Source organism: Vanellus vanellus, assembly GCF_965231255.1.
Source record: "Vanellus vanellus genome assembly, chromosome: 1".
NCBI lineage: Eukaryota > Metazoa > Chordata > Aves > Charadriiformes > Charadriidae > Vanellus > Vanellus vanellus.
In genome coordinates, this window is record NC_138905.1 from 214,539,156 (window position 1) to 214,548,518 (window position 9,363).

The window sequence follows — 9,363 nt, forward strand, 5'->3', positions numbered from 1 at the left end:
CTCCAGATGGAATAATCTGGTGTCTCCAGAGGACTAACGGGGATACCAAATGAGTCAGGAAAGCTTTTTCAACCCTACGTTTATTTTTCAGGTATTTAATAGCTATAAAGCAAGAACAAAAAAAAAAGGATTATTTTTTTAAGTGGCAGTCATCTCCTCTCTCTCAGTTAATCAAGCTCAGGAGTCATTATAATAAACCTTGAATCACCAGTGTTGGAGAAGATGGAATTTAAAACTGCCTTCTGCCAAAAAAAAGCAACAGGAAAATAAGACCACACAGCACGGAGACCCCTTCAGAGATTTCTTGAGGTCACTAACAAGAATTCAGTTGTCCAAGAAATAAATTTACATACAAGTTTGTCTTGCAATGTTTTTAAGAAAGGATGTTACTTTAAGTAAATATTCCCATGCTGCAGCCACAACTGTCATGAAAACACCATGCGACAGACCCTGCAAGTATAAGAGATGGTACCATGGAGAACTTCTCACTAATTAGACACGAAGCTGGCTTCCTTTACAAACTTGTTAGATAAAAAGCCTTGAGTGATCTATTTTCCATTACTCTGAGTTCAGGCAATGAAATTTAAATCACAGAGAAGTGCTAATGATTATTTTTCAAGTCAGCTTTTCATTACTGAAAGCATTCTTTGCAACACAGCAAACCCAAAAGGGGGGGAGGGGGTAGAAACATGATTTCTTTTCTAATCCTGGCAATCCCTTTCACTCGTTCTTTGATCGCCAGTATATCTGAACATTGGCATTCACCTCTCAACTCAAGGTGTCGATCTTCATCCTGAATACAGATCTGAGATTTTTCTGGAGCACAGATTTTTCTGGATCTCCCACCACCTTTGTACCCATGGATGAATGGGTATTTGGAGCAAAAGAGTGACTGTTGGAAAGACAAGAGGGTTTGACAAGTTCCTGTGCCTTAAGCTTCATCTGCCACAGGGCAGAGCTTAGGTGGGATGGTTTGCTCATCAGATACACGTTCCTCTTTCCACCCAACATCTTTAGTAACCTGTTCCTTATTGGCATCACATCGTCTTCAGATTCAAGTCTCCATTTACACCCATTCCCAGCATTCCCCAGACTCATTTGTAGTCGGGGAGTATCCAAGCTCCCAAAGGTTATTGCTGTACATCCCCAGATAGAAGAAAAGCAGAGGGGGAAGGGGAGGTGAGGTGGCTGCACTGGAGCAAGGAGAAGCTTAGGCAGATGGAAAACAAGCCTGGAGACAGCGGATGGGAACACGCAGGTCAGCAGTTCCCCTTGAGCTGGTACCGTCTCAGCAGTGACGCCCAAGGTGAGACATCCCCTATGGAGCTGGAAGGCATGTCCCATGAGGAGCAGCTGAGGACTTTGGGCTCATCTAGTTTGGAGAAGAGGAGGCCAAGGGGAGACCTCATTGCTCTGCAGCTCCCTAAGGAGGGGGACGTGGAGAGGGAGGTGCTGAGCTCTTCTCCTTGGGACCCAGTGCCAGGACACGTGAGAACGGTTCAAAGCTGCACCAGGAGAGGTTTAGACTGGACATTAGGAGCATTTCTTTACCGAGAGGGTGGTCAAACACTGGAACAGGCTTCCTGGAGAGGTGGTCAAAGCCTGTCAGTGTTTCAGAGCCATTTGGACAATGCCCTTAATGACATGCTTTAACTTTTGGTCAGCACTGAATTGTTCAGGCAGTTGGACTAGATGACCATTGCAGGTCTCTTCCAACTGAACTATTCTATTCCAACCACTCGCTCGCTCTGGAGAGGGATCCCATATTTCCACAGCCAGGTAAGGGAGCGATCCCTCCTGCCCAAGCAATAAAAGCTCCGTTTCTTTGGATGTGAGGCGCTGGGTCCAAAACACTCTGGGAAAGCACACGCAACTGATTGCTGCTGTGGGACACGAGAGCCCTGTACGCAGTCGGATTCCGTTTCTTCACTGTTCCATACAAACCGGCGTCGAGGCCCAGCACCGGCCTACGGGATGGTAGCTCCACCGCGATTCCCTTTTGCAAATAATCGGCTGGATTTCTGTCAAGAAATGCTCCCCCTTTAAACGCACACACGCTGCCCGTTGAGTAACCGACTTTTTGCTTAATCAAAAAAGCAGAGTTTAGTTTTGGGTAAGTTCATCACAGGGGAGACGCAGCACGGCCCAGCAGTGGGTCGGGCTGCTGGGGCCCTGCACAAGCCCCTCTCTCCGTGGAGAGCATCTTTAGCAGGAGAGTTACCCAAGCACTGCTCAACTTCAGTACTCTTTGGCATTTCTGACACCCTCTTTTTTTCTTCCCCCCTTTTAAATTCACCCTGCAGGATACAGTCTTTTGAGAAACCCTGTGCGTGCTCATCTTTTTTCATGCCAGCACAGCCTCACTGTTCCTCCCCTTCCTCTTCTCTCTTCCCTCTCTCATTACTCTTTTCAAGGTCTAAAAGAAAACACTGTTCAGACAGTTAAAGGTTACAGTTAACTTTTAGTTCAGCAGTACCTAAAAGAAAGCATTTCTGCTAAAAGGAAAGAAAATAAACAGGGTACCCTGTGATCTTTAAAAGGACAGCAGCAGATTTCCGTGAGGCTCTGTCTGTATCAAGCAAAGCAAGACCTTACTGAAGGCTTTCTCCTCTGTTTGTACAAGTAATCCCCAATTATCTCAAGAAACTAATAGCTGGGTTAGTTTAAACAGGCGGTTTAAACTTTGCCTTAAGTTTATCAGGGAAGCGTGCACCTCTGCATACAGAGAGGAGGGCAGCGCGGGGAGAACAGCAACTCCAGGCGAGGCGAGATGACAAATAGCAATTAAGTCTCAAGCTGTTCGCAACCTAAATATCTATCCCCAGCTCAATGCAACAAAGCTCTCTAATGATTTTTATCTACGCAGGGTGAAATCAAATGACATTACAACACAAATCTCACTAATGCCTTACACAGGGCCAATGTTTAACAGACAGATTAGTTATGAAACTACTGTAACAGCAACAGACTTTAATGTGGTCTTGACTCTGCTTAAATACTGACAGTGATTTTAAGGGACAAGTTCATCCTTGTTCTGCCCTAATTCTTACAACATATTAGCACCTGGGGAATATTTGACTTAGCCACCCCACTGAACTTCATGATTTAAGCACAGGCCGACCAAGAGGCACCAGGGTTACATGACAAACGTGACAGATCAGTTCTTTCCCCACTCTAACAGAGCCATTAAAAATAAAATGAGGATTTAGTTAGTTATTGACAGAACCACTGGGGAGGGGCAGGAAGCTCAATCACTTGCTGCAAAATGAAGTTATAGAAACCAGAGGGTCAATCACAACATTGCCTTAGGTCATCTCATCTGTCCTCCAGCCAAAGCAGGGCTGCTGTTGAGCATCTCTGCCCCCAGGGTCGATGTTTTCAGTGCCGGAAACCCATCCGTAATACAGAATATGATTTTATTGTCTCCTAAACCTCCTGCTCTAAAGTCTTGCAAGCATCCGTGAGAGCCTCCTGGTTTCAACAGCCTCATCGCTGCAAGGTGTGCCCACCCTGTGCTCCCTTCCGTGCCCCCACCATGCCACCCGCTACTGTGACGAACCTCTCAAACTTCTGCATTGCCTGGGTGGTTAGCTGGCAACACACACGAACTAGCTCCTAGCACATTCCCCACTCCTCTTCCTCTACTTGCCAAGAGCAAGTCTTGCACTCAAACTGCTGGGCCTGTCCCCCCCCTCCCCCCCCCAAAAAAAAAAAAAAAAAAAAAAACAAAAAACAAAAAACCTGCAATGTGTTCTTTTAAAATTAGAAAAGGAATTTGTCTACTTCCCAGCTGTCAGGGTGGTGAGACACATTGCCCAGAGAAGCTGTGGCTGCCCCATCCGTGGAGGTGCCCAAGGCCAGGCTGGATGGGGCTTTGAGCAACCTGGTCTGGTGGGAGGTGTCCCTGCCCATGGCAGGGGGTTGGAACTGGATGATCTTCAAGGTCCCTTCCAACCTAAACCACTCTATCATTCTATGATGATTTCTTGTTTGGTTATATTTTATGTAAAAATAGGAAAACGCCAACAACACCATACTCCACCCACAAAAAAAAACAGCTGCAGATACACCTGCCTGGGACATGCCATAAACCTTAGAGCAAGCACCTCATTTTGCTGATGGATGGATACCAGCTTGGCTATCATGGCAAGAACCAAACAAGAGCAGCCCCAGAGCTAAAGTCAGGAGCTCTACAGCTTGCATTAGAGAGCCCCAATGCTCCAGCTCAGGCTGGGAGCAACACCCACCACCTGCAGCTGGGTCTGGGCAGAAGAGGAGCATGCAGCCTAGATAGCAAAGAGGAAAGTTCTTTGACAGGCAGGCAACAAACAGAGGTTCAATTTGCCCACAGACACGGAATCACAGAGTTTCAGAGTTGGAAGGGACCTCTAGAGATCATCTAGTCCAACTCCCCTGCCAAAGCAGGATTGCCTGGAGCACATTACTCAGGACTGCATCCAGGCGGGTCTTGAAAATCTCCACAGAAGGGGACTCCACGCCCTCCCTGGGCAGCCTGTGTCACCCTCACCGTAAAGAAGTTTTTCCATGTATTTGAACGGAACTTCCTATGTTCTAACTTGTGCCCATTACCTCCCGTCCTGTCACTGGGAACCATTGAAAAGAGCCTGGCTCCATCCTCCTTCAACCCACCCTTTAGATACTTGTACGCCATAATAAGGTCTCCCCTCAGCCTTCTCTTCTCCAGGCTAAAGAGTCCCAGCTCTCTCAGCCTTTCCTCATAAGGGAGATGCTCCAAGCCCTTCATCATCTTAGTTGCCCTTCGCTGGACTCGCTCCAGCAGTTCCCTGTCCCTCTTGAACTGGGGAGCCCAAAACTGGACACAGTATTCCAGTTGTGGCCTCACCAGTGCAGAGTAGAGGGGGAGAATGACTTCCTTCGACCTACTGGCCACACTCTTCCCTATGCAGCCCAGGATTCCATTGGCCTTTTTGGCGACAAGGGCACATTGCTGGGTCATGGATAATTTATTATCTACCAGGACCCCCAAATCCTTCTCCTCAGCACTACTTCCCAGCAGGTCCACCCCTAACCTATACTGGTGCATATACTGGACACTTTTCTCCCACTCCCCAGTTCCCACCTTCCTGCCCTATGCATGTTTGGGAAAGGACTGCTTAGTTTCTCCCTGAAGAGCCGCCTTTATCCATCCACCTCTCCCTTCAGGAACTCCAGTTGCCTTGCCAGACCCTAACTCCAAGCTACAAAAATCACTGTCCTCTCACAGCTCAGCTCTGGAGGAAAGAAAGTGAAGCTTAAGAGGCTGCAAGTCTGTCCCAGGTCTGACTCTTCCCAGTTGCCCTCATCTCGCCAGTCTTTGGGTGCCCCCCCAACACGAGGCTGGGAGACACCCAAGCGTCCCAGGACAGCTTGAACATCTCTCTACAACAGTGCTGGGATGGGCAATTTATTACAGCGCAGGGCATGTAGGTGATGCTGATAAAGCCAACTCAAAAAGATGCAATTTCTGGCTTTACTAAGCCGCCAATCAATTGCATCAAACTCAACTTGATTAAGAACAGGACCAACATACAAGAAAACTGTAGAGGGTATGACCACGAGACCATCTAGGCCAAAACCCCCTTTCAGACACTGGACGCTAGTAAGAAATCAGGGGAAAAAATTAAGAGACCAGAGGAAATATTTAGTGCTGCCTTCCCGAGATACTCTCTCTGCTCCCAGCAATTGGCATCTCGGGGACTTCTTGAATCACAGTGAATGCATACATTGCATTTAGGTCTTTGCAGGATGAGGACTCAAATTACTCAAGAGGAAGGGCCCCCTTTAGCTCATCTGTGCTTTTTCACAGCAATCACTCATCTATTGAGCGATTTGCAGCCTTTAGTCCATTTTTGTGTATCTGTATTTCTGTTCCTGTGAGGCAAAATTGCATCTTATTAGTAGAGCAGCATAGATTTCGGAGCTACATTTTTAATCCACTTCTTGCTGTAGTATAATATAGCTTGAAAACGCTAGCATACACTGTCACAGTGCTTTCTAAATTCAACAAATGTAATAAATCTGAAAAAATAACTAAACGGGCATAAATACTAATTCATATTTGTGAAGACATATATACATATAAAGGTGAAAGCAGCACCAAAAAGAGGGACATCGCAGAAAAATGCATTACTTAAATACAAAAACCTTGGCCATAGATTCCTCGCTTGTTCTCCTCAACTTCTGTATCAATATTTCCCAGAGCCATTCCCAGGCTACACTTTCAAATTATCACTTCGTTTCCAGTGCCTTCTCTCCATAGCTAACAAAATCACTGCTATAAAACTTCTTCTTTTACTGCCAAGATGGGAAACCCTCTATTACATTGCCCGTTGCCTCCCTTGTAAAATAAAGAGGAAAATGCCATTCCAGGAAATAAAAATGTTAAAAAAAGACCAAACAAACAAAGGCAACTCCTGCAAACGCTGTCGTCCTTCCCCTTTGAGTCAGTAACAAAGAGGAAGGGAAGGAAAAAAACCCCACAGATAAAATAAGTGTAAGGAGGAGGTGTGGATGCAGCGTGTTTATCCCACTCGAAGAGGGGAGGCTGTAAAACGCCATGCGTCGCGTATGGACACCCCAACCACCGCCTCGGTGTTTACAAACACTTTGATGAAACCAAACAGGGAGTTTCATTGTCCCCATTGCACTCATGTCACCCGTCCCCCAGCGCTGCGATTCCAGGGAGAGCCTGCCAGAGGACACACGGTGCCAGTTACACAAGAGAAACGCAGAAGCAAATATGCAACAGAGGGAAAGAAAGAAAGAAAAAAATAATTAAAAAAAAAAAAAAAATCAACTCAGCTGTACGCTCGCTTCCTGCTCTCGGAACAGCCCCCGAGTCAGGCTTTGGAGCAGATTAACTTTAAAGGGCACTGAAAGATGCTGACAGATTTGAGGCAAGCAGGACCCCTCCGCGTGCGCGCACGCACCTCACTGCCACCAGCACAAAATCAGATGTCTAGAGGTCCACAAGCAATCGCAGTGATAACGTAGTTATAAAAGGGCATAAAACCCACTGATGTTATGCACTAAGGAAAAAAAAAAAAAAAAATCGAGTATCTTGCACTAATATAGCACTGTTCAAGTAAAATTCCAAACTGCAGCTCACAAACAGCAAGGAACAGGGAAACAAATAAAAAAGCCACACTAAAACAAAGCTCTGCTGGAACACAAAGTTTTTAAAAAGTTTAAAATCTACGTACTTCTTGTATTCATGCTAAAAGGGAAAAAGACCAGAGCGATAGTTTGGAAGTTGAAATAAACCATCAGACCGTCCAACCGACAATTTTTAAGATGCACACGCACGACATGACTTGGAAGAGAAACCTGGACCAACTGCACGCAGCCAGAATTGAGAGCCAGTTTAACTCAAATCCCCCCCCATTTCCCTGAAAGAGGGGAGGAATGGGGGTGTCAAAACACAGAAGCCACACGATGTAGCGCACCAGCACCCCAAAACCCATCCTAAACCACACTTGGCTTATTCGACTTTTTCAATTATTTCATTTTTTCTTTCTCCCCCCTCCCCCCCCCCCCCAAGGAGCACCGGGTCTCACAGGCACTCAGCAACACTTAACGACAGCAATTAAAAAAGCCATCTTATCTTTCCACTGTTCCACAGTGCAGAAGACAAACGGGACGGGGCTTCCCCGATATCCCCCGCTCAGGACCGCGCTATTTGGGGGCACCCGGAGCATCCCGAAGTTGCGGGATGCTCCCGGTGACTGCGGGACGCGCAGCGCGGCGGGGAGTCACCTGCCCGCCGGGCCCGAAGGGTGTTCCACTAATTTTGGAGGGTGGAGGGGGTTGGGGGGGGTGTTTTTCACACACACACCCCACCCCCACATACACCCCCTTTTCAGCAATGCCAGGGAAAGGCGGTGCAGCCCCGCTGGGGAAGGGGCAGTGCGGGGAAACGCATCCGGAGACGGGGGGGGGGGGAATAAAGGGGGAGAAAAAAAACACACACACACACAAAAAAAAAAAAAAAAAAAAAAAAGACGAAGAGCGCAGAACTCACCTGGTTTGGGATTTTTCCTCCCTCTCCACGACCATAAAACGAGGCGGGAGCCAGGAGCCGGTTGCCGGCGATGGGAGCAGGCTGGCAGCCCCGGGCCGCCCCACGACGGGGACAGTGGGGCTGGGTGCGGTGTAGCCCCCTCCCCCCCGTCCCTTCCCAACACACACGGGGGTCGGTGCTGGGCCGCCCCCGGCGCGGTGCGGTCCCCCCAGGGATGGGTGCAAGGCAGCCCGCTTCCACGGGGATGGGTGCCGGCCACCCACCCAGCGCAAGGCAGCCCCGCTCGGGGATAGGTGCTGAGCCCCCTCCCCGCTTCCCCGCACAGCGCAGCCCCCCGGGCTGGGTGCTGAGCCACCCCCAGGGCAGGACACCCCTCCCCCGGGATGGGTGCAGCGGAGGCCGATGCAAGGCGACCCCCTTCGGGGATGGGTGCAGGGCCGCCCCCGCCGCAGGGCGGGGCAGAGCAGGAGCAGGGCGGCCCCGGGCCGGTGTTGGGGGGCCGGAGCGGCAGCAGAAGTGGGCTCCCCCCCCCTCCCGCCGTGACCGGCGCTGGCAGCAGGAGGCGGCACCAGCGGAGCACAATGAACGGTGGCGCGCCCCCGCGGCTGCCCGCTGGGCAATGACATCACCCCTCTCGCCCGCCGGGGCGGGGCCAGGGGCCGCACCGCCGCCTCCCCATTGGCTGGCGCCAGCCGGCAGCGGGGAGTTCTGGGGATTGTAGTTTTAGGGGAGCGGCTGCCGGCGGAAAGAAGCGGGGCGGGGACTCGATCTCCCGGTAGGCCCCGCGCTGCGCCGCTGCCGTGGGGAGCGGGTGGGGAAGGAGGTGGTGGCGGTCGCCATGTTGATGGCGTGGGATGCTTTTTGCTCGGGAGGAGCGACCGGGCAACGGGGTTAAGATGTCGGAAAAGAGGGAGGGCGGGAGGCAGTTGTTGGCTCAGGGGGCGGAAAGCGCTTGTGGGAGGGAAGGGGGAGGTTGAGGGGGCGCGGCGGGTTGCGGAGGGCCCCGAAGGATATCGCATAGTGGCCGGTTGTCCCTCAGCGCCCGCCGGCCCCTCAGCGCCCGCCGGCTTGTGGTAGGGCAGTGCCTCTCCATGGCGGGAGCGAGGTGGGAGGCTGTTCCCGGGGCTCTCTGTGCGGGCCGGAGGCGGGGGAAGGGTGTTCGTCCCTGGCAGCGGGGCCCTGAGGCGGACAGGCCCCGGGGTGGGTCTGTGGAAGGAGCTGGGGTGGGGGGCGGTTGGAAGGGGCTGCTGGTGGCGGCCGTGGGTGGGCCGTGGGCTGGCGGGTTGCTGCGGGCCGGGTCGGGGCTGGGACGGCGTTAGCTT

At 50.8% G+C, this 9,363-nt stretch overlaps 1 protein-coding gene across 1 annotated transcript in view; it reads right to left on the bottom strand.

The window, feature by feature from the left end:
- The window catches only part of RAB30 (RAB30, member RAS oncogene family), a 47,635-nt gene extending 39,523 nt beyond the window's left edge, over positions 1-8,112 (bottom strand). The window contains exon 1 of the mRNA XM_082480242.1: positions 8,042-8,112. The gene's annotated coding sequence lies outside the window, so the exon portion shown is untranslated. The remainder of the gene's footprint in view (positions 1-8,041) is intronic.
- Between the last annotated feature and the right edge of the window lie 1,251 nt (positions 8,113-9,363).